We start from the raw sequence: 23,255 nt of genomic DNA on the forward strand, positions 1-23,255 counted from the left end.
AATGGGGAAAAAAATTGAAAAAATCGAAATGGACCTCAGGGATATGATAGATAATATGAAACGTCCAAATATAAGACTCATTGGTGTCCCAGAAGGGGAAGAAAAGGGTAAAGCTCTAGGAAGAGTATTCAAAGAAATTGTTGGGGAAAACTTCCCAAATCTTCTAAACAACATAAATACACAAATCATAAATGCTCAGTGAACTCCAAATAGAATAAATACAAATAAACCCACTCTGAGACATATACTGATCACACTGTCAAACATGGAAGAGAAGGAGCAAGCTCTGAAAGCAGCAAGAGAAAAGCAATTCACCACATACAAAGGAAACAGCGTAAGACTAAGTAGTGACTACGCAGCAGCCACCATGGAGGCAAGAAGGCAGTGGCACGATATATTTAAAATTCTGAGTGAGAAAAATTTCCAACCAAGAATACTTTATCCAGCAAAGCTCTCCTTCAAATTTGAGGGAGAGCTTAAATTTTTCACAGACAAACAAATGCTGAGAGAATTTGCTAACAAGACACCTGCCCTACTAGAGATACTAAAGGGAGCCCTACAGACAGAGAAACAAAGAAAGGACAGAGAGACTTGGAGAAAGGTTCAGTACTAAAGAGATTCGGTATGGGTACAATAAAGGATATTAATAGACAGAGGGGAAAAATATGACAAACATAAACCAAAGGATAAGATGGCTGATTCAAGAAATGCCTTCACGGTTATAACGTTGAATGTAAATGGAATAAACTCCCCAATTAAAAGATATAGATTCGCAGAATGGATCAAAAAAATGAACCATCAATATGTTGCATACAAGAGACTCATCTTAGACACAGGGACACAAAGAAACTGAAAGTGAAAGGATGGAAAAAAATATTTCATGCAAGCTACAGCCAAAAGAAAGCAGGTGCAGCAATATTAATCTCAGATAAAATAGACTTCAAATGCAGGGATGTTTTGAGAGACATAGAAGGCCACTACGTACTAATAAAAGGGGCAATTCAGCAAGAAGAAATAACAATCGTAAATGTCTATGCAACCAACCAAGGTACCACAAAATACATGAGAGAAACACTGGCAAAACTAAAGGAAGCAATTGATGTTTCCACAATAATTGTGGGAGACTTCAACACATCACTCTCTCCTATAGATAGATCAACCAGACAGAAGACCAATAAGGAAATTGAAAACCTAAACAATCTGATAAATGAATTAGATTTAACAGACATATACAGGATATTACATCCCAAATCACCAGGATACACATACTTTTCTAGTGCTCATGGAACTTTCTCCAGAATAGATCATATGCTGGGACATAAAACAAGCCTCAATAAATTTAAAAAGATTGAAATTATTCAAAGCACATTCTCTGACCACATTGGAATATAATTAGAAGTCAATAACCATCAGAGACTTAGAAAATTCACAAATACCTGGAGATTAAACAACACACTCCTAAACAATCAGTGGGTTAAAGAAGAAATAGCAAGAGAAATTGCTAAATATATAGAGAAGAATGAAAATGAGAACACAACATACCAAAACCTATGGGATGCAGCAAAAGCAGTGCTAAGGGGGAAATTTATAGCACTAAACGCTTATATTAAAAAGGAAGAAAGAGCCAAAATCAAAGAACTAATGGATCAACTGAAGAAGCTAGAAAATGAACAGCAAACCAATCCTAAACCAAGTACAAGAAAAGAAATAACAAGGATTAAAGCAGAAATAAATGACATAGAGAACAAAAAAACAATAGAGAGGATAAATATCACCAAAAGTTGGTTCTTTGAGAAGATCAACAAGATTGACAAGCCCCTAGCTAGACTGACAAAATCAAAAAGAGAGAAGACCCATATAAACAAAATAATGAATGAAAAAGGTGACATAACTGCAGATCCTGAAGAAATTAAAAAAATTATAAGAGGATACTATGAACAACTGTATGGCAACAAACTGGATAATGTAGAGGAAATGGACAATATCCTGGAAACATATGAACAACCTAGACTGACCAGAGAAGAAATAGAAGACCTCAACCAACCCATCACAAGCAAAGAGATCCAATCAGTCATCAAAAATCTTCCCACAAATAAATGCCCAGGGCCAGATGGCTTCACAGGGGAATTCTACCAAACTTTCCAGAAAGAACTGACACCAATCTTACTCAAACTCTTTCAAAACATTGAAGAAAAGGGAACACTACCTAACTCATTTTATGAAGCTAACATCAATCTAATACCAAAACCAGGCAAAGATGCTACAAAAAAGGAGAACTACCGGCCAATCTCCCTAATGAATATAGATGCAAAAATCCTCAACAAAATACTTGCAAATCGAATCCAAAGACACATTAAAAAAATCATACACCATGACCAAGTGGGGTTTATTCCAGGCATGCAAGATTGGTTCAACATAAGAAAATCAATCAATGTATTACAACACATTAACAAGTCAAAAGGGAAAAATCAATTGATCATCTCAATAGATGCTGAAAAAGCATTTGACAAAATCCAACATCCGTTTTTGATAAAAACACTTCAAAAGGTAGGAATTGAAGGAAACTTCCTCAACATGATAAAGAGCATATATGAAAAACCCACAGTCAGCATAGTACTCAATGGTGAGAGACTGAAAGCCTTCCCTCTAAGATCAGGAACAAGACAAGGATGCCCACTGTCACCACTGTTATTCAACATTGTGCTGGAAGTGCTAGCCAGGGCAATCCGGCAAGACAAAGAAATAAAAGGCATCCAAATTGGAAAAGAAGAAGTAAAACTGTCATTGTTTGCAGATGATATGATCTTATATCTAGAAAACCCTGAGAAATCGACGATACAGCTACTAGAGCTAATAAACAAATTTAGCAAAGTAGCGGGATACAAGGTTAATGCACGTAAGTCAGTAATGTTTCTATATGCTAGAAATGAACAAACTGAAGAGACACTCAAGAAAAAGATACCATTTTCAATAGCAACTAAAAAAATCAAGTACCTAGGAATAAACTTAACCAAAGATGTAAAAGACCTATACAAAGAAAACTACATAACTCTACTAAAAGAAATAGAAGGGGACCTTAAAAGATGGAAAAATATTCCATGTTCGTGGATAGGAAGACTAAATGTCATTAAGATGTCAATTCTACCCAAACTCATCTACAGATTCAATGCAATCCCAATCAAAATTCCAACAACCTACTTTGCAGACTTGGAAAAGCTAGTTATCAAATTTATTTGGAAAGGGAAGATGCCTCAAATTGCTAAAGACACTCTAAAAAAGAAAAACGAAGTGGGAGGACTTACACTCCCTGACTTTGAAGCTTATTATAAAGCCACAGTTGCCAAAACAGCATGGTACTGGCACAAAGATAGACATATAGATCAATGGAATCGAATTGAGAATTCAGAGATAGACCCTCAGATCTATGGCCGACTGATCTTTGATAAGGCCCCCAAAGTCACTGAACTGAGCCATAATGGTCTTTTCAACAAATGGGGCTGGGAGGGTTGGATATCCATATCCAAAAGAATGAAAGAGGACCCCTACCTCACCCCCTACACAAAAATTAACTCAAAATGGACCAAAGATCTCAATATAAAAGAAAGTACCATAAAACTCCTAGAAGATAATGTAGGAAAACATCTTCAAGACCTTGTATTAGGCGGCCACTTCCTAGACTTTACACCCAAAGCACAAGCAACAAAAGAGAAAATAGATAAATGGGAACTCCTCAAGCTTAGAAGTTTCTGCACCTCAAAGGAATTTCTCAAAAAGGTAAAGAGGCAGCCAACTCAATGGGAAAAAATTTTTGGAAACCATGTATCTGACAAAAGACTGATATCTTGCATATATAAAGAAATCCTACAACTCAATGACAATAGTACAGTCGGCCCAATTATAAAATGGGCAAAAGATATGAAAAGACAGTTCTCTGAAGAGGAAATACAAATGGCCAAGAAACACATGAAAAAATGTTCAGCTTCACTAGCTATTAGAGAGATGCAAATTAAGACCACAATGAGATACCATCTAACACCGGTTAGAATGGCTGCCATTAAACAAACAGGAAACTACAAATGCTGGAGGGGATGTGGAGAAATTGGAACTCTTATTCACTATTGGTGGGACTGTATAATGGTTCAGCCACTCTGGAAGTCAGTCTGGCAGTTCCTTAGAAAACTAGATATAGAGTTACCATTCGATCCAGCGATTGCACTTCTCGGTATATACCCGGAAGATCGGAAAGCAGTGACACGAACAGATATCTGCACGCCAATGTTCATGGCAGCATTATTCACAATTGCCAAAAGATGAAAACAACCCAAATGTCCTTCAACAGATGAGTGGATAAATAAAATGTGGTATATACACACGATGGAATACTACGCCGCAGTAAGAAGGAACGATCTCGTGAAACATATGACAACATGGATGAACCTTGAAGGCATAATGCTAAGCGAAATAAGCCAGGCACTAAAAGAGAAATATCATATGCTACCACTAATGTGAACCTTGAAAAATATAAAACAAATGGCTTATAATGTAGAATGTAGGGGAACTAGCAATAGAGAGCAATTAAGGAAGGGGGAACAATAATCCAAGAAGAACAGATAAGCTATTTAACGTTCTGGGGATGCCCAGGAATGACTATGGTCTGTTAATTTCTGATGGATATAGTAGGAGCAAGTTCACAGAAATGTTGGTATATTAGGTAACTTTCTTGGGGTAACGTAGGAACATGTTGGAAGTTAAGCAGTTATCTTAGGTTAGTTGTCTTTTTCTTACTCCCTTGTTATGGTCTCTTTGAAATGTTCTTTTATTGTATGTTTGTTTTCTTTGTAACTTTTTTTTCATATAGTTGATTTAAAAAAGAAGGGAAAGTTAAAAAAAAAAAAAAAACAAGTTAAAAAAAAAAAGATGCAGTGTCCCCTTGAGGAGCCTGTGGGGAATGCAGGGGTATTCGCCTACCCCACCTCCATGGTTGCTAACATGACCACAGACATAGGGGACTGGTGGTTTGATGGGTTGAGCCCTCTACCACAGGTTTTACCCTTGGGAAGACGGTTGCTGCAAAGGAGAGGCTAGGCCTCCCTATGGTTGTGCCTAAGAGCCTCCTCCCGAATGCCTCTTTGTTGCTCATATGTGGCCCTGTCTCTCTAGCTAAGCCAACTTGAAAGGTGAAATCACTGCCCTCCCCCCTACGTGGGATCAGACACCCAGGGCAGTGAATCTCCCTGGCAATGTGGAATATGACTCCTGGGGAGGAATGTAGACCTGGCATCGTGGGATGGAGAACATCTTCTTGACCAAAAGGGGGATGTGAAAGGAAATGAAATAAGCTTCAGTGGCAGAGAGAATCCAAAAGGAGCCGAGAGGTCACTCTGGTGGGCACTCTTACGCACACTTTAGACAACCCTTTTTAGGTTCTAAAGAATTGGGGTAGCTGGTGGTGGATACCTGAAACTATCAAACTACAACCCAGAACCCATGAATCTTGAAGACAGTTGTATAAAAATGTAGCTTATGAGGGGTGACAATGGGATTGGGAAAGCCATAAGGACCACACTCCACTTTGTCTAGTTTATAGATGGATGAGTAGAAAAATAGGGGAAGGAAACAAACAGACAAAGGTACCCAGTGTTCTTTTTTACTTCAATTGCTCTTTTTCACTCTAATTATTATTCTTGTTATTCTTGTGTGTGTGCTAATGAAGGTGTCAGGGATTGATTTGGGTGATGAATGTACAACTATGTAATGGTACTGTGAACAATCGAAAGTACGATTTGTTTTGTATGACTGCGTGGTATATGAATGTATCTCAATAAAATGAAGATTAAAAAAAAAAAAAAAAAAAAAAAAGACATAATGTTGAGCAAAATAAGCCAGGCACAAAAAGAGAGATATTGTATGTTACCACTAATGTGAATTCTGTGAAAAATGTACAATGTTTTATACTGTAGAATGTAGGGGACCTAGAGATACCAATTAGTGGAGGGGGAATGATAATCTAATAAGAACAGATAAACTATGGAGGGTAATCTCAATGTTATGGGAATGCTCAGGCATGAGTATGGTTTGTAAACTTTCTTGGATATAGTAAGATCATGTTGGAAGCAATAGAGTTATTTTAGGTTTCTTTTTTCTCTTATTCCTTTGTTTTCTTAGGGGTTGTTAATTTTCTTGGGGTATGGTAGGAACATGTTGGAAGCAATGTAGTTATTTTAGATTATTTGTTTTTCTTACTCCTCTGTTTGGACATGGTTTATTAATTTTCTTGGGGTATGGTAGGAACATACTGGAAGCAAAGTAGTTATTTTAGGTTATTTGTTTTCCTTAATCCATTGCTTTGTTTGAAATGTTGTGGGGTTTTTTTGGTTGTTGTTTGCCTGTTTGTTTTTAATTTTTTGATAAAGTTAAAAATTTGAAAAAAAATCAGTAGAAAAATGGGAGTAAAAACTAAATGACAAATAGGGTGGGATGGGGGGATGGTTTGGGTATTCTCTTTTCACTTTTATTTTTTATTCTTATTCTGATTTTTTCTGATGTAAGGAAAATGTTCAGAAATAGATTGTGGTGATGAATGCATAACTATATGATCATACTGTGAACAGTTGATTGTATACCATGGATGACTGTATGGTTTGTGAATATATTTCAATAAAACTGAATTAAAAAAAAAAAGAATGAATTAAACTCAAATTATCAGAAGGAAGGAAATGAAGACTAGAGCAGGGAAAAATGAAATAAAGAATAGAAAAAATTTTGAAAAGATCAACAAACCTGACAAACATTTAGCTAGACTGAAAAAAAAACCTGCCAAGCTTACAGAAATAAAATACTATGAAGAGGATTCCCGACTTCCGAAAGATGGCAGTTAGGAGAGACAGGGCAAAAACACCCCTCCATGAAAAATACTAGATAAAAGCCATAAAGTGACCCAGAACACCGGTTCCAGTGATGCACTGGGTGGACAAGGTCTGCTAAATCCACAGGGACTGTGCACTTGGTGAAACCAGGAGTCTGTGTTCTGAAACAAGAAAGCCTGCTGAATATCTGGCAGCCATGCTGCAGTGTGGGGAAACCATGGGTTGGCGTTTGGAGGTGGACTCGTTCTTTTTTAAAAAACCCAAAAGCAGCTGCAGATACGGCAGCGAGAACCTCACAGTGAAGCATGGCAGGAACGGGCTGTGCGAACACCTCAATATCTGGCGTGGATGATAGCCTTTCGCGTACCTGCTGCTAATTGTCTCAGAGCTAGGAAGGCAGAGGTTAGCCAAAAGGGAAAGAAACATGCCCCTTACAGCCATCTTCCCAGCGGGCTGGGAACCTCCTGCCCTGCGCCGGCATCAGATCCCACAGCTGCTTCAAAAAACCTAGTGCGATGGGAAGTGTTTCCAGCAATATCTGGCATGGACAATAGCTTTCACGCACCCACAGCTAATTGTCCCAGAGCTAGGAAGGCAGAGTGGTGTGAAAAGGGGGAAATTAGCATGCCCCATTTATCCATCCTTTCAGCAGGGTGGGAATGGCCCTCCATGGTCCTGTGGCCCAGTACTTCCCTTGAGGGTCAGTGCGCACTTTTGATGTAGCACAGCCTTCCCTCAGCAGAGTCCCTAGAAGGGCATAGCCTGGAAGAGGGACCCACATGGAAATCCCAGGGACCATACACCTATATCAAGGACTTGTGGGTCAGTGACAGAGACAATCTGTGGCAAGACTGAACTGAAGGTTTAGACTCTTGGAACAGCCTTAAATTCTCCAGTAACACCTGGGAGGTTTGATTATTAAAGCCACCCTCACTCCCTATCTGCTCAGACAGAAGCCCCACATTCAGGGTGGACAGCACCAACTACACAAGCAAACCTGGTGCACCAATTGGACCCCCACAAGAATCAGACCCCCACACACCATAAAGTTGGGGAGAACTGACTTGAGGGGAATAGGTGAGTTGCGGATGCCACTTGCTGGTTAGTTAGAGAAAGTGTACTCCACCAAGCTATAGATCTGACAAATTAGAGATAAGTCTTTGAATTAGCATACATATCCTAAAAGAACCCTATCAAGTTAAGCAAGTGCCAAGAGGCCAAAAACAACAGAAAATTTTAAAGCATATGAAAAAACCAGACAATATAGATAAACCAAACTCAAACAACCAAATCAAAAGATCAGAGGAGATGCAGTACTTGGAGCAATTAATCAAAGAACTAAAGACAAACAATGAGAGCATGGCACAGGACATAAAGTACATGAAGAAGACCCTAGAAGAGCATAAAGAAGAAATTGCAAGAGTAAATAAAAAAATAGATGATCTTATGGAAATAAAAGAAACTGTTGACCAAATTAAAAAGATTCTGGATACTCATAGTACAAGACTAGAGGAAGCTGAACAGTGAATCAGTGACCTGGAGTATGAAAAAACAGAAAATGAAAGAACAAAAGAAAGAATGGGGAAAAAAATAAAAAAAAATTTGAAATGGACCTCAGGGATATGATAGATAAAATAAAACATCCAAATATGACTCATTGGTGTCCCAGAAGGGGAAGAGAAGGATAAAGGTCTAGAAAGAGTATTCAAAGAAATTGTTAGGGTAAACTTCCCAAACCTTCTACACAACATAAATACACAAATCATAAATGCCCAGTGAACTCCAAATAGAGTAATTCCAAATAAACCCACTCCAAGACATATTCTGATCAGACTGTCAAATACTGAAGAGAAGGAGCAAGTTCTGAAGGCAGCAAGAGAAAGCAATTCACCACATACAAAGGAACCAACATAAGACTAAGTTGTGACTACTCAGTGGCCACCATGGAAGCGAGAAGGCAGTGGCATGATATATTTAAATTTCTGAGAGAGAAAAATTTCCAACCAAGAATTCTTTATCTAGCAAAGCTCTCCTTCAAATTTGAGGGAGAGTTTAAATTTTTCACAGACAAACAAATGCTGAAAGATTTTGCTAATAAAAGACCTGCTCTACTTGAGATACTAAAGGGAGCCCTTCCGACAGAGGAGCCAAGAAAGGAGAGAGAGAGATGGAGAAAGATTCAGTAATATTATATGAAGATGCATTTTTTAAAGCCATTTAGTGACCATTGAATATGTTTGGCTTTATTATCAACATAGTCATCATAAGACATAACCCTATATTAAATTATTTTTAATTCCTTATTTCAGAGAGGAATAAACAGACATTGCAGAATGGTGATGTTATGAAAGAGAAAACATACTTGGTATTACATCCTATTCCATACGACCATTTCTTTCACTCTATTTCAAATGGATCATTAGGGTTTATGGTATGGCATTCTTTCTCAAACACTAGAAATCAGAAGATGAAGACACTTGTCTCACTTTTCTGACTTGTTGATTGTAAATGTGATCATCTCACTTAACTTGTAAGATGACTCTAGTTTCCTAATTGATAAAACAGGAATTAGACTAAGAATAATTATAAACTATTAAATTTATATCTGAAAATATAGGCTTCTTTTGAAAAATCCAAAGGAATACTCATACTTTTTGAGAGCATTGAAAAATGTGTATTCTCAGTTATGTTTTATTGGTTGGTGTAGATTAGATGCCATTGTCTGGAGATAGGCATGGGATATATAGAGTATAGGCATATAGGGAGCAGTGTTGGTGAAAATGTCTATTTATATATGGAGAGACATCTGTTTTTGCAGTCATTCAACCACTAAATTTAAGTGGCAATTATTAACTTCTATTTCATACACTGAAACAAAAGAACATTAATTGTGTACCCAAGGTTTGCTATTTATTGCATAGTTAACGGAAAATATTGAACTATTTTGCTTCTGAGTTCAGACAGAGGGCTTGGCAAAAAAAAATATTTACTCTCTGATCCCTAAGCTTGTATAGTTTACAGTGAGAATGCCTATCTACAAAACAAAATTATCTCAATGCATTTAGTTCCTTGGTTCAGATAAAAATAATTTGAATAGCAAGGGTTATATGTAGGCATGTTTGTAAATATACAAAGGAGGAAGAAGGGGAAGTATTGATCTGTATTCAGATTTATTCTGCAACCTATGTATGGTGAGAATAGTGCAACAATATCCTCATCTGTGAATTTATAACACAGCCACTATTTTGTGATATCAAATAAGATGACTATAAATATGAAAATTAAATACCATTCTGAAACTTAAAAAAAATAATACAGGGGCATATAGGAAAAAAATATACCTATTGCAAACTAACTACAGTTAGTAGTATCTTAACGTTCTTTCATCAACAGTAACAAATGTACTATACCAATACTATGAGTCAACAATGGAGGCGGCATAGTTAGGGGTATGGGAGGATTTGAGTTTCTTTTTTTTTTTTTGTCTTTATTTCTTTTCCGGAGTAATGAAAATGTTCTAAAAATTGAAAAAAAAATTAATTGTGGTGATGGATGCACAGCTGTATGATGGTACCAGGGGGAACTGATTGTACACTTTGGATCTTTGGATAATTGTATGGTATGTGAACAATCTCAATAAATAAAAAATTAAAAAAAAATACTATGAAGAACTGTGCCCACAAATTTAGGTAATCTAGATGAAATGGACAATTTCCTAGAAGAACGCAAATTGCCTAAACTGAATTGAGAAGAAATAGACAAACTCAACAAACCAAAAACAAGTAAAGATTCTGATTTAGTAACAAAAATCTCCCAAAAAAGAAAATCTAGGAGTGCATGAATTCATTGGTTAATTCTACCAAGCATTCAAAGGAGAATTAACACCAATCCTTTTCAAACTTTCCCAAAAAAACTGAAGAGAAGGGAACTTTCCTAACTCATTCTATGAGGCCAGAATGACCTGGATACCAAAGCCAGATGAAAACATCACATGAAAAGAAAATTCAGACCGATACCCCTTATTAATATAGATGTGAAAATTCTCAACAAAATACTAGCAAATCTAAGCTAAGAGCATATTAAAAGAATTATACCCGTGAGCAAATGGGATATATCCCAGGAATGTGAGGTTTACTCAACATAATAAAATCAGTGTAAAACACCACATTAATAGAATGAAGAAAAGGAACACATGACCATCTCAATTGATGAAGAAAAAACATTTGAAAAATCCAGCACCCTTTTTGATAAAATCACACAGAAAACTAAGAATAGAAGGGCATGGCCTCAAAATGATAAAGGGCATATATGAAAAACCTATAGTTCACTTCATACTCAATGATGAAAGACTTAAATCTTTCTCCCTAAGGTCAGGAACATGACAGCAATTTTCTTCACTTATTTAGCACTGCTGTCCAATATTGTATCAGAAGTTCAAGCCAGAGCAATAAGGCAAAATAAATAAATAAATAAATAAATAAATAAATAAAAAAAAGGAATCCAAATTGGAAAGGAAGAAATAGAGCTATCTCTATTTTCAGACAACATGATCCTATAGATAGAAAATCCTAATGAATCCACAGCAAGGCTACCAGAGTTAATAAGTTCAGCAAAGTGGTGGAGTACATGAACAAGATACAAAAATCATTTGTGCTCCTGTACAGCAGCAATGACAATCTGAAAAGGAAATCAAGAAAGCAATTACATTCACAATAACATCTAAAAGATTAAAATATCTAGGAAAAAATTTAACCTATAATTCAAGTAAAAGACTTGAATACTGAAAATTACAAAACACTGCTGAAAGAAATTAAAGATCTCAATAAAAGGAAAGACATTCCAGGTTCATGGATTAGAGGACCTAATATTATTAAGATGTCAATACTACCAAAAGTGATCTGCAGATTCAATGAAATCCCTATCAAAATTCTAGCAAGACTTTTGGGCAGAAATGAAAATGTTAATCCATAGAGTCATATGGAACTTACATATGGCTCTGAATAGCCAAAACAATCTTTAAAAATGAAGAACATAATCTGAGGTCTCATACTTCTTAATTTCAAACTCACTACAAAGCTACCATAATCAAAACAGTGTGGTACCGGCAAAAGGACAAACAAATGGACCAATAGATTAAAATTAAGAGTTCAGAAATCCACACATTTGCAGACAATTGATTTTCAACAAGGGTGCTGTTCTGTTTTGCTAATGCTGCTGTTACACATCATACTAGAAATGGATTGGCTTTTATAAAAAGGATTTATTAAGTTATAAATTTACAGTTCTAAGATCATAAAAGTGTCCACACTAAGGTATCAACAGGAGGAACCTTCACTGAAGAATGGCTGATGGTGTCCAGAACACCTCCATTAGCTGGGAAGGCACATCGCTGGTGTCTGCTGGTCCTTTGCTCCTAGGTTCTGGTTTTAAAATGGCTTTCTCCAAAATGTCTCTGGGTCTGTCTCTCTTAGCTTCTCTCAGCTCTCTGCTTGGTTCTCCTGGGGAGTTTCTCTCTAAGTATCTGGAAGTCCTCTCTTAGCTTCTCTGGGGAGAACTCTGGACTTCATCTCTTAGCTTAGCACCTCCAAATGTCCTTCTGTCTGCATCTCCAAGTGTCAGCATCTGTGTCAGCTCTTGAGCTCTCTTTAGTACTCCATTGAACCAATCAAGACCCATTTGGAATGGGTGGCATCACATCTCCATGAAAATAATTTAATCAAAGTTCTCAACCACAGTTTGGTGAGTCACAACACCATGGAAACATTCAATCAAATGGTTCTACCCTAATCAAAAGACTAATAAGTCTGCCCCCACAAGATTTCATTAAATAGCATGGGTTTTGTAGGGTACATAATAGATTGAATCCAGAATAGATGCCAAGACCACTCAATAGGGAAAGAATAGTGTCTTCAACAAATGGTGCTGGGAAAACTAGATATCCACATGCACAAGAACGAAATTGGACTGCCACCTCAACCATATACAAAAATTAACTCAAAGTAGATCAATGACCTAAATATAAGAGTTAAAACCATAAAACTCTTTGAAGAAAACATAGAGGAAATCTTCATGATATTTTACTTGGCAGTGAATTCTTAGGCATGACACCGAAAGCATGAGTAAAAAAAAGAAAAAAAATAGATAAATTGTACTTCATCAAATTAAAAACTTTGTGTATCAAAGCACATTGTTGAGAAAATGAAAAAACCTACAGAACTGGAGAAAATGTTTACAAATCATATATCAGAAAAGGGTTTAATATCCAAAATATATGAATAACTCCTAAAACTTAGTAACAAAAACCCAAACACCCAATTTAAAAATGGGCAAAGGACTTGAACATACATTTCTCCAAAGAAGATATAAAAATGTAAAACAAGCAGATGAAAAGATGTTCAACAGCATTAGCCGTTAGAGAAATGCAAATCACAACCACAATGATACACCAATCACATCACTAGGTTGTGTATCCTTAAACAGAAATAACAAATGAGGAGAAACTGGAACAATTATACATTGCTGGTGTGAATGTAAAATTGTGCAGCCACCGTAGAAAGCAGTTTGGTTTTTCCTCAAAAAGTTAAATATAGAATTACCATATGACCTAGCAATTCTACTCCTAGGTATATACCGAAAGGAATTGAAAACAGGGACTCAGACACCTGGGCACCAACATTCATAGCAGCATTATTCACAATAGCCAAGAAGTGGAAACAAACCATGTGTTTATTAACAGAAGAATGGATAAACAAAATATGGTATAGACATACAGTGGAATATTAGTCCGCCACAAAAAGGAATGAAGTTCTGATACATGCTACAACATGGATGAACCCTGAAAATATTGTGCTGTAATAAGATAAGCAAGGCACCTAAGGACATATTATTCCACCCATATGAAATATCTGTAATAAGTAAATTTGTAGAGACAAGAGATTACAGGCTACCAGGGGCTGGTTTAAAATGGGAAATTTTGGGTTGTGTATATGTTAGCACAATAAATTTTTTTAAAAAGAGTAATAGATAGCACAAAGAAGAGAACTATAACCCCAAGAGAAATATGATCAAAGTATACTAAGAAGTAATTTACAGAAGAAAAACCCCAAAGTCTCACAGATATTTCAAGCGATACTTACATTCATTAAGAATCAGAGAAGTACAGATTTAAAAAGATATTAAATATTTCTTTACACTTTACATATCTCTTTGTACTTACTAGAATGAAGCAAATTAGGAAACTGGATAATGCCTGGTGTCAGAAAAAATGTAGAAAAACCCTCATGAATTTCAAGTGGGCTACTGGACTGCTGCAGATACACTAGAGAACAATCTGGCATGCTTTTTTTCCTCTTAAGTTTTGTATTCTTGCTGACCCAGTAATTCTCCTGGGTGTGAACAGCACGAAGATTCTCACTCAAGCCTATGAAAGAACAGAGAAGGGGGTGATATAGCACTGATTGTGGTGGTGGGAAGATAGATGGGAGCTGGTATCCACTGTAAGGAGAGAAGATGGGAAAATATGGTGGATGTGTATAGAGCATAATACAGCAATTAGAAGCAAAATATTGGTTGTCCATATAGCAACATAAAAAAAACTGTAAAAAATAATGTTGAGGGACAAATAATTTAAGAACAAAAGAGAAATATTTGTTGCAGTACCATTTACATGAATCAAATATGTGCACACAAAACAGCAATAAATATTTTACAAGAATACATACCAACAACACAAATACAAATTGTGGCAGTGGGGGACATGGGGTATGGGGATAAAAAAGAACAAATTGTGTACACAGAGGGCAATCATGGTGTACTGAAAACCATTTTGGCAGGCTGCTGTCAGAAGGATCAGAGATACAGGCAAAAGAGTGGTCATTATAGTCAACTCACAAACATCCACGCCATCCCAGATGACACCACTCTGGGGGAAGGGGAAATAATGTTGCCAGTTAGGAATTTGCATGGCCCTAATTCTGGTCAAATAGGCAAGAGAGTTTCTTGGAAAAGTTTCTTCATATTTAAGAAAATGACACAAGAAAATATGGTTTCTCTTATTCCTCTGGATGCTGTTGTGTGGATATGAAGCCCATAGACATCCTGCTACAAGCCTGAGGGTGAAGTCAGTTATGAAGAAGGAACGAGCAGGGGCACTAACCTCCCCTGTCTGGGGACCACCCTACCTTTGGACTTTGTGGTTGATTGAATTAGCGGCGCCCATTCCTCACCCATCCCTGTCTCTATACCATTTTTTTGCATAACTTTAAGTACCTCCAGGTAGAAGCAAAATGTACTTCTCTGCCCCTTGACTTTGGGCTTGACCATGTGAATAGCTTGGATCAATGGAATGTTGGCAGAAATGCCTGTGGCTGCTTCTACTCTAGGCCCAAAGAGGGACAACATGTCCCCCTTGCCCTCTTGCACTTCTGCCATTGCCATGAGAAGGACTTGTCCTCGACTAGCTCACAAGTCCCAGGAAGATAAGAGACATGTTGAGTAGAGCTGCCTTGGCCAGACCCTTAAAGAACGAAATAGAAGATAAAGTTTTGTGACTCTAGAATCCTGTAAAAATCTGGAGTAGATAGTTGTTTTATCAGTCTTTGAGTTTAAACATAAGTATTGTTTTTAAACTGGAAATGTTTCAATCACTGAAAGATATTTATGTTAGTATATTTTATTTATAATTATTCTAGCAAGAAAACTTCCTTTTTTAGCTTGTATTTTTTTGTTTGTTTGTTTGTTTTTTACTAAGTTTGGCAGACAAAATCTATGGACTTAAAAAAAATATGGACTTATTTAAAACTTGGGAAATAATAGAAAATTTTAAATATTCTTATTGTCCTTTCTTTTATATAATGAAGAAGCAAATTTTTGAATTATCCAATGGCCATTTTTGGAAACTCAAAGGTATTTTAGGAGTAAAAGATATGGTAATAGTTTTATTATTCTAAATTTGGAAACTAAATTTGGGAAAGGCAAAATCGAGAATACTTAGAGGAAAGAAGGTATTAGTCAAAAGCATCCAAAGACAAGAAATATTTACAGTCAACATTGGAAAAGTACATACCAATAAACAACAATGGTTATTAGGAATTCAATTTTTTAAGAAGTAGACATCTTTTCAAAAATAATTTGAGTATATTAAAAAGGCACTGAGAGTTAACAGAAGGGACTTCTAATCCAGGCATAAAATAATTTAGTCATTCTACTTTTAAAAATACCCAAATTTTAGTTTTACTTATTTAGTACATTGTTCATGGAACAGTTTTTAGTGAAGGATTTATTAACATGCCTTTAGTAAAAGCTTTAATATAGCTAACATCAGTATATTAAATAAAACAATATATGACATTAAATTCACCATCTGAATGAACACTAACAACTTTCTTTTAAAAGGAATAGAAATTTACATCCATGGTCTTATGTACCTATTTGTATTTCTCTGGAATTATTTTACCTTATATAATTAACCATTTATGTTAATTAATATCTTTAACCAATTAACTAATTTTTCTTCCGTCCAGGCAAAATATCCCAAAAACTATTTAGCTACTTTTTTCTCTATGAGGACTTATTTCATATCATTTTAACAATTTTGATGAGGCAAAAATAACACACACATACCTATATATACACAAACATTCATATTTATCATCCAAAGGCATTTGCATATTTTGTTATTAAAATTATACTTAGGAACCAATGTTTGTATCTTTTTTTAAAAGACTATCCAGGCACTCAAGATTATTTAAAAAGATCTAAGTTCTTAAAGTTAGAGCTCTGAAAATTGCTATTTAGCTAATATATTCTATATATTTATAGAATAAGACTTTTATAAAAGGAGCTATCATAACATTTATTTAATGAATTATTCATATAATTTTTAATTTTAAACATATTATAGAAACAATGGTAAATTATTTAACTTACTAAAACCAATGTGGAGAATTTAGGAAGTTTAAATGGTGAGTACTTTAATCCTGGTCTTACACAAAACAAAATATTATGTTAATATCAGTTTTATATACTAAAGACTCTGAGTCATGCAAAAAGTCTTAATTTGTCTTGAAATTAAAGCCCTTTCTTATCTTGTAGCCATAGTAACAAAGACTATTTTGGAAATATTACTTTTTCAGTGGGAAACACAGTTCAATAACTTTTACCCTTTTTCTCTCAGATAATTTTGACTGATGATCTGGAGATATTTCCAGAATGCCTGTAAAACAACTAAATGATTTTCTTTATCAATTTTTCTCTAAAGTTAAACAAAACAGGGACAAATAAAGGAAATGGAAAAGAAAAGAATAAGAGAGTCAGCTTCAGATTAATATGGAGTTATCATTATAAAAGGCTAATTATAGTCTCTCTGCAGGAAGATAGAAGAAAATTTGAAAGTAGAAAAACAGATTTGACATATACACACGTAAAAGAGAGTGACACTGCTTGAGCCCTTGACAATTGTATGAAACTGATTTTAAAAGCCAGCAATTATTAATTCTCAAAGTACAGACATGAAGGAAGCAATCTCTCTCCTATGTCAGACAAGAGCTATCTCTTTTAGACAAACAGGACAAACAATATCCTTATGATATCTTTAATTTTTTTTCTCAGGTACCTCCCAAATGAACAATTGCACTCATGTCAAAGACTCCCCAATGTGGCCATTGTAATCTTAAATTGGCCCTGGTGAATTGTGCCAGTCAGAGACAAGCATACAAGTAAACATGATAGTGAGAAAACATAACAGAAGCAGGTGTTTAACCTGGAAGAGGTACAGTTTTAAATTGAAAAGACCGTATGAGAACTGCATAGTCTATAAGGGTCATGCTTGTACAACTTTAGGTCTCCAGATTTGGGCTAAAAGCCAATCATCACCAAATAGAGACAGGACAAACTCCTGATTCCAGGAAGAAAAAAAACTAGACAAAATAGTTCTGAGGGAAACTAAGGCAGAACTGAGGAAGAATAACATTTTGAAATGGTGACCTGAGGCAAAATTTGTCCAAAGGAAACCTGCCTGTGGAGAACTTCTAAACTCCTAAGCCCTCAAGTTGTCACAAGGACAAACTTATCAAACCTTTGCCCATCTTCTCCCTATAGATTTTTATAAACAAACAATACTCAAGACAAGAGACAAGCAGACAGACCATGGGAGTAGGTGTTAGACAGTGAGAAAACATTTTCACCAAGTAACAATATAAATCTTACAGGAGAACCAAAAAATCCCAGAGGACCTTATTCCTAGGAAAAACAAAGAAAGCCAATGCTGAAGGGCTTCAACAAAATATTGAAGTTAATTCAGCAAGAACTTCTTTTCTAGTCTGGGCAAGTGGCACCTCAAACAGGTAAGGGTGCAAGGGATCTCAGATATGTGCACTATTACCGAATGGAAGGCCACAGTTTGCCGCAGTGAAGGCTCCGACTAAATCTCAGTGAGCTTCCATTTCTCTCAGTGCCCTCCACCAAAGACCAACTTGCTTGAACAAGTTGGGTATATTGCTTGTTGCAGTGAGGGAAAATGGACAACATGGGCAACCGTGGGGTGTCTCAGTAAGAGAGTGTTAGAAAGGACTTATTACAGGATTTAGGTTTGTTAGGTGACTGTTTCAGTTTGCTAAAGCTGAAAACCAAGTGTTGTAGTTCGCTAAATTTGCCAAAATGCACTATCCTAGAAATGGGCTGGCTTTTACAATGGAGATTTATTAACTTACAAGTTTACACTTCTGAGGCTGTGAAAATGCCCAAATCAAGGCATCAACAGGAGATGCTTTTCTCCTTGAAGACCAGCTACTAGCGTTTCTCAAGGCACATGGTGATGTCTCCTGGTCTCCCCCTTCTCTCCTGGGTTTCATTGCTTCCAGCTTCTGGCTGCTTCTCTCTCAGCTTCTCTGTGACTTTTTTCTTTGTGTCCTCTGTCTTTTATGCTCTTATAAGGTCTCCAGTAAGAGGGTCACATCTGAAGATCCCATTCACAATGGGTCCACGCCCACAGGAAAGGATTAGTTTTGAGAACTTGATCTGTTCTGGGGTACATACAGCTTCAAACCATCCCAGTGACTTTGGGAGGGTGTAAAGAATCAGGTTTTATCTCTGAATTGGATTCTGTCAGGAATTTGGGGTAATTCTATGTTCAGGTGTCTTAACAAATGTTCTCTTAAAAGAGGAAAGACTGGAAAGAGGCTAAAGCTGTAATGTAAAGAAGCAGCAGCTACTCGTATTACCCAAGACAGGGGGGTGTTTGGTCATTTTTGAGGCTTGGATAATGTTTGTGTTTTGTCTGTATTCAGACAATTGCACAGGGTCTTATTTTTGCCTTGATCCATCATGGTCACAGATGCAAGAGTGGCCTTGTCTGCTGATGTTCTGTGCAATTGTTTATGTTCCATAGGAGAACACCAAGACCTCGCTCTGGGTGCTGGTCCAGCCCCCAGATACCAGAGTTTGCTGTTTTCTCTCTCAGCTGATCCTTATAGCTTTAGCCCCAGGCACCTCCCTACAGAACATCAATCACAGGAATTGAAGGCATGGAAGCCAGGAAAGGACAGTCAGCTTCTACAGAATTCTGACTTAGCCGCTTCAGGCTTTAAAGTGACCACTAAAAGCTCACATACCATTCAGGGTGTCTGAGTCTTCCTCTAGCCCCAACTTTTAAATTATTATTATTTTTATAAATTTTTTAATTAGAGAAGTTGTAGGTTTACAGAAAAATCATTCAGAAAATATGGAGCTCCCATATACCTCCCCACCCATTATTAACACTTTGCATTAGTGTGGAATCTTTGTTACAACTGATGAAGGAATTTTATTATAATTGGACTATTAACTATAGTCCACAGTTTACATTAGGGTTTGTGTTTGTATTATACAGACCCTATGGTTTTTTTAAAAATTTTATTCTAGTAACATTATAAAACCTAAAATTTCCCCCTTTTAATCACATTCATATATATAATTCTGTGGTGTTAATAACATTTACAATGTTGTGCCACCATCATCACCAACCATCATCAAAACGTTTCCATCACTTCAAACAAAAACCATGCACCAACCAAGCATTAATTTCCCATTCCTTACCCCCTGCAACCCAAACTTTGACCCTCCACTCTAGGGGCCATATCTATCATCTCTCATTTCCTTTGGCCCATGGCACACACTGGGACACACAGGAACAGACTGAAGAAAGACAAACACAAAGACACATAGATGTAAAATACCCTCCCTCTTTCCTTCCTTCCTCACCTTGCCAAGTCTCTGAGACTCCCTATTCCCTCTCCCTAGTCTCCTTGGCAAGTACTTGATGTGCTCTGTGCATCCAGAGCCCTCGATGGTCTTGGCTCCCCACCGTTACTCCTTCTCAGAGATGTCATTCTGCAAAGACAGCCCTCGGCGATAAGTGATGGGAAGAGATGTGCCACAGTAGGAGGGGCCACATGACTGACACAAACCCTCCCTGTTCCCTGCACCAGCTGCCTCCTTCAGCCTGGGTCTTGATTCAGATTCCTCTCTCTCTCTGTACCTCACCCTGTCCCCATTGGAAATTAAACTAGTGAACGGAGGAACCTCCCTTTCTATTCTGCATCCCTCATACTTTCCCCTCCTTCTCTCCTACAATTTCTCAATACACCCAAATTACACATTTGCCCCCAAATCCCAGAGTGTAGGCCAAAGGAGACCCATGTTGCTCTGTGTCTCACCTTCAGCATAGTCTGTCATAGCCTGACAAGCAAATGTTTAAACTCTGCCACACCTGTCTCCTTCCATCCTCAACACCAGCTACCATGCATGCCCCACTTGTGACAGCCACTGGTGCCACTGGTCAGTCCCACTGTGAGAGCTGTCTCAGTCCCAGAATGTCCTTGCCCAGATGTCCCATTACTACCCCCATCATTGTCCAAGCAAAACTACTTCCAAACTCACCACAAAGTCAGGGTCTGTGTCCCAGTCATCGCCCTGGGTCTCCATGGAAACAGATACATCATGCCCCACTACCGACTTCCACATCTGAGGGTGACAGATGATGGGAATAATTAGGAATAAAAAAGTGTCAAGAGTAGAAAAGAATGTGGGTCAATGATAAAGGAGCCAATGTTTCTTGCCATATTTCCTTGAAACAGAATAGAAGCTGAGGCAAAGCAGACCAGAGTTTTAGAAAAGCACTTCTGCCTAGTTAGAGGGTTAGAGGATGGGGCTTATCTGAGAGAAACTGGTGTGGCCTGAGTCTGGAGAGAAGTCTTTAAGGGTAGGTAATATTAAAAATCTTGAGTGTCAAAACTGCTGGGATTCTTCACTTGTGCCAGCCAGGCAGCTGCTTGGGTGATATCTGTGAGGGGCACTAAATCCCTGGAATTTTAGATACACACATGTGCACATACACATATTTAATACCATTTAACTCATTTCTCTTGATACTGTAACAAATCTCCACACACTTAGAGGCTTAAAACAACACAAATTTCTTATCTTACAGTTCGGTAGGTCAGAAGTGTGACACAAATTTCATTTGACCAAAATCAAGAAGGACTGTGTTCCCTTTCGAAAACTTCAGGGGAGAATCTGTTTCCTTGCTTTCTCCATCTTCTAGAAGCTATTCGCATTCCTTGGCTCATGGCCTCCTTCCTCCATCTTCAAAGCCAGCCATATTTCCATGGTCACATCTCCCTCTGACTCCCCTTCTACCTCCTTCTTCCATTTCTAAGGATCTCTGTGATCACATTGGTCCCCTCCAGATATTTCAGGATAGCCTCTCTATTTTAAAGTCAGATGATTAGCGAACTTAATTCCATTTGCAACCTTAATTCCCCTTTGACATGTAAAGAACTGTATTCACAGATCCCAGGGATTAAGACTTGGACAACTTTGGAAGTCATTATTCTGCCTAATATAGATCATTTCATAGTTGAAATATAAATTGATCCAGTTCCTGACAAAGTGAACATCTACACTCCTCTCTACAAACACTTAACTCTATTGAGAATATTTCATCACCCAGTGCAAGTGCTGCCCCCTCCACTCTGAGACTGGACAGCTGCGTGAGGGCAGTAGGGGCAGCCAGCTGAAATCCCTACACTGAACAGTGCACTGGGAAGCATTCTTCACTGTAAACAAGTCATTTAATTCAGTCTTTGTTCAATTATATTTGATAACTGGTTCAAACCCAAGCATTTAAGAATTACCTTATCATTGACTAAATAAATGTAAAATACTTAGAGAACACTAGCGTGGAGGGTGCCAAACGGTCTTCTGCTGGGACAGGTCCAGTGTTTTAGTCACCCCTGTCAGCTGCGCATGAGGAGGAGCTGCCCAAGTTCCTCTGGATCTTGGTTTGAAGAGGTAACAGCAGACAATGTGCGTCAGCTCCAGTGTCCACTGAGACTTCTTGGCTCAGCACCACTTACTAGCTGGAAACCTCCCTTCCCGTCCTTCCCTTCTCAGCCCTCTCACCCCACTGGAGGTCTCCCACACACTCCTTATTGTCTGTTTTACAACCACACCTTGGGCTTTCTTGTCTCTGCACCTAGGCCCTCAGACTCTGCTTTCTGATTTTCCATTTCTACTTGTGAACTCCACCCTTTCCCATGCTCTTTGAACAACCCCTTGGAAACCTCACCCAAGGGAAACTTGGGGTGGAATGAGAAAAGAGATGCATTGATGAGGCAGCCTGACTATGGGATGAGCCAGAGAGCAGCTCTGCCTCCCCTGCCTGGCAACAGTTACTGTTTGGATGGGGACAGTGGACAAGACCCATAATCCTGCCACCTGCAACCCCCATTTCTCATGCCCTGGCTCCTGGGCTGTACTGCAACAACAATTCAACACAGAAAACTGGAAAGGAGAAGTTTCTAAATGTTGGTATGCAATAAGGAAGCATTGAGGACTGATGGTCCCACCTTCTTTCCTGTTATTAGTCCAAGATCTCAATCGACTTTCCCATAAATCTCCCATCTTCCCCTGTTCTTGAAATAATGGGAAGAGCTTCTGACATAAAGAACAATTTAGTATCCTCCGTCTATTGACCTGAAATGAGGGAAGCCAAGAGGTGCCATCTAAAGATGGGAGACTGGAGAGGAATGTGGTGGGGCATGGATGGCCCAGGTTATTAGGAGCAAACAAGTGAATCCTCACAAGGCTGCCCCTCCTTTCCTTCTTGATGTCAGTCCTGTCAGGTGACTTGTTTGGGCTGGTGAAATGTGAGAAGTGAATACATCACTTTCTGGTGCAGACTCTAAGACCAGAGTGAGCTTTGCCATGCCCCACCAAGGTAACCTGCCATACTCCAGTGACCTGCTGGCAGTCTGGGTCCCCAAGTGAGAATGACAACATGAGCAGAGCCCTGTATTAGTTAGGGTTCTTTAGGGAAACAGAGTCAACAAGAGATATCTATAAATATAAGAT

This window comes from Choloepus didactylus, chromosome 1, assembly GCF_015220235.1.
Source record: "Choloepus didactylus isolate mChoDid1 chromosome 1, mChoDid1.pri, whole genome shotgun sequence".
In the NCBI taxonomy this organism is placed as follows: domain Eukaryota; kingdom Metazoa; phylum Chordata; class Mammalia; order Pilosa; family Megalonychidae; genus Choloepus; species Choloepus didactylus.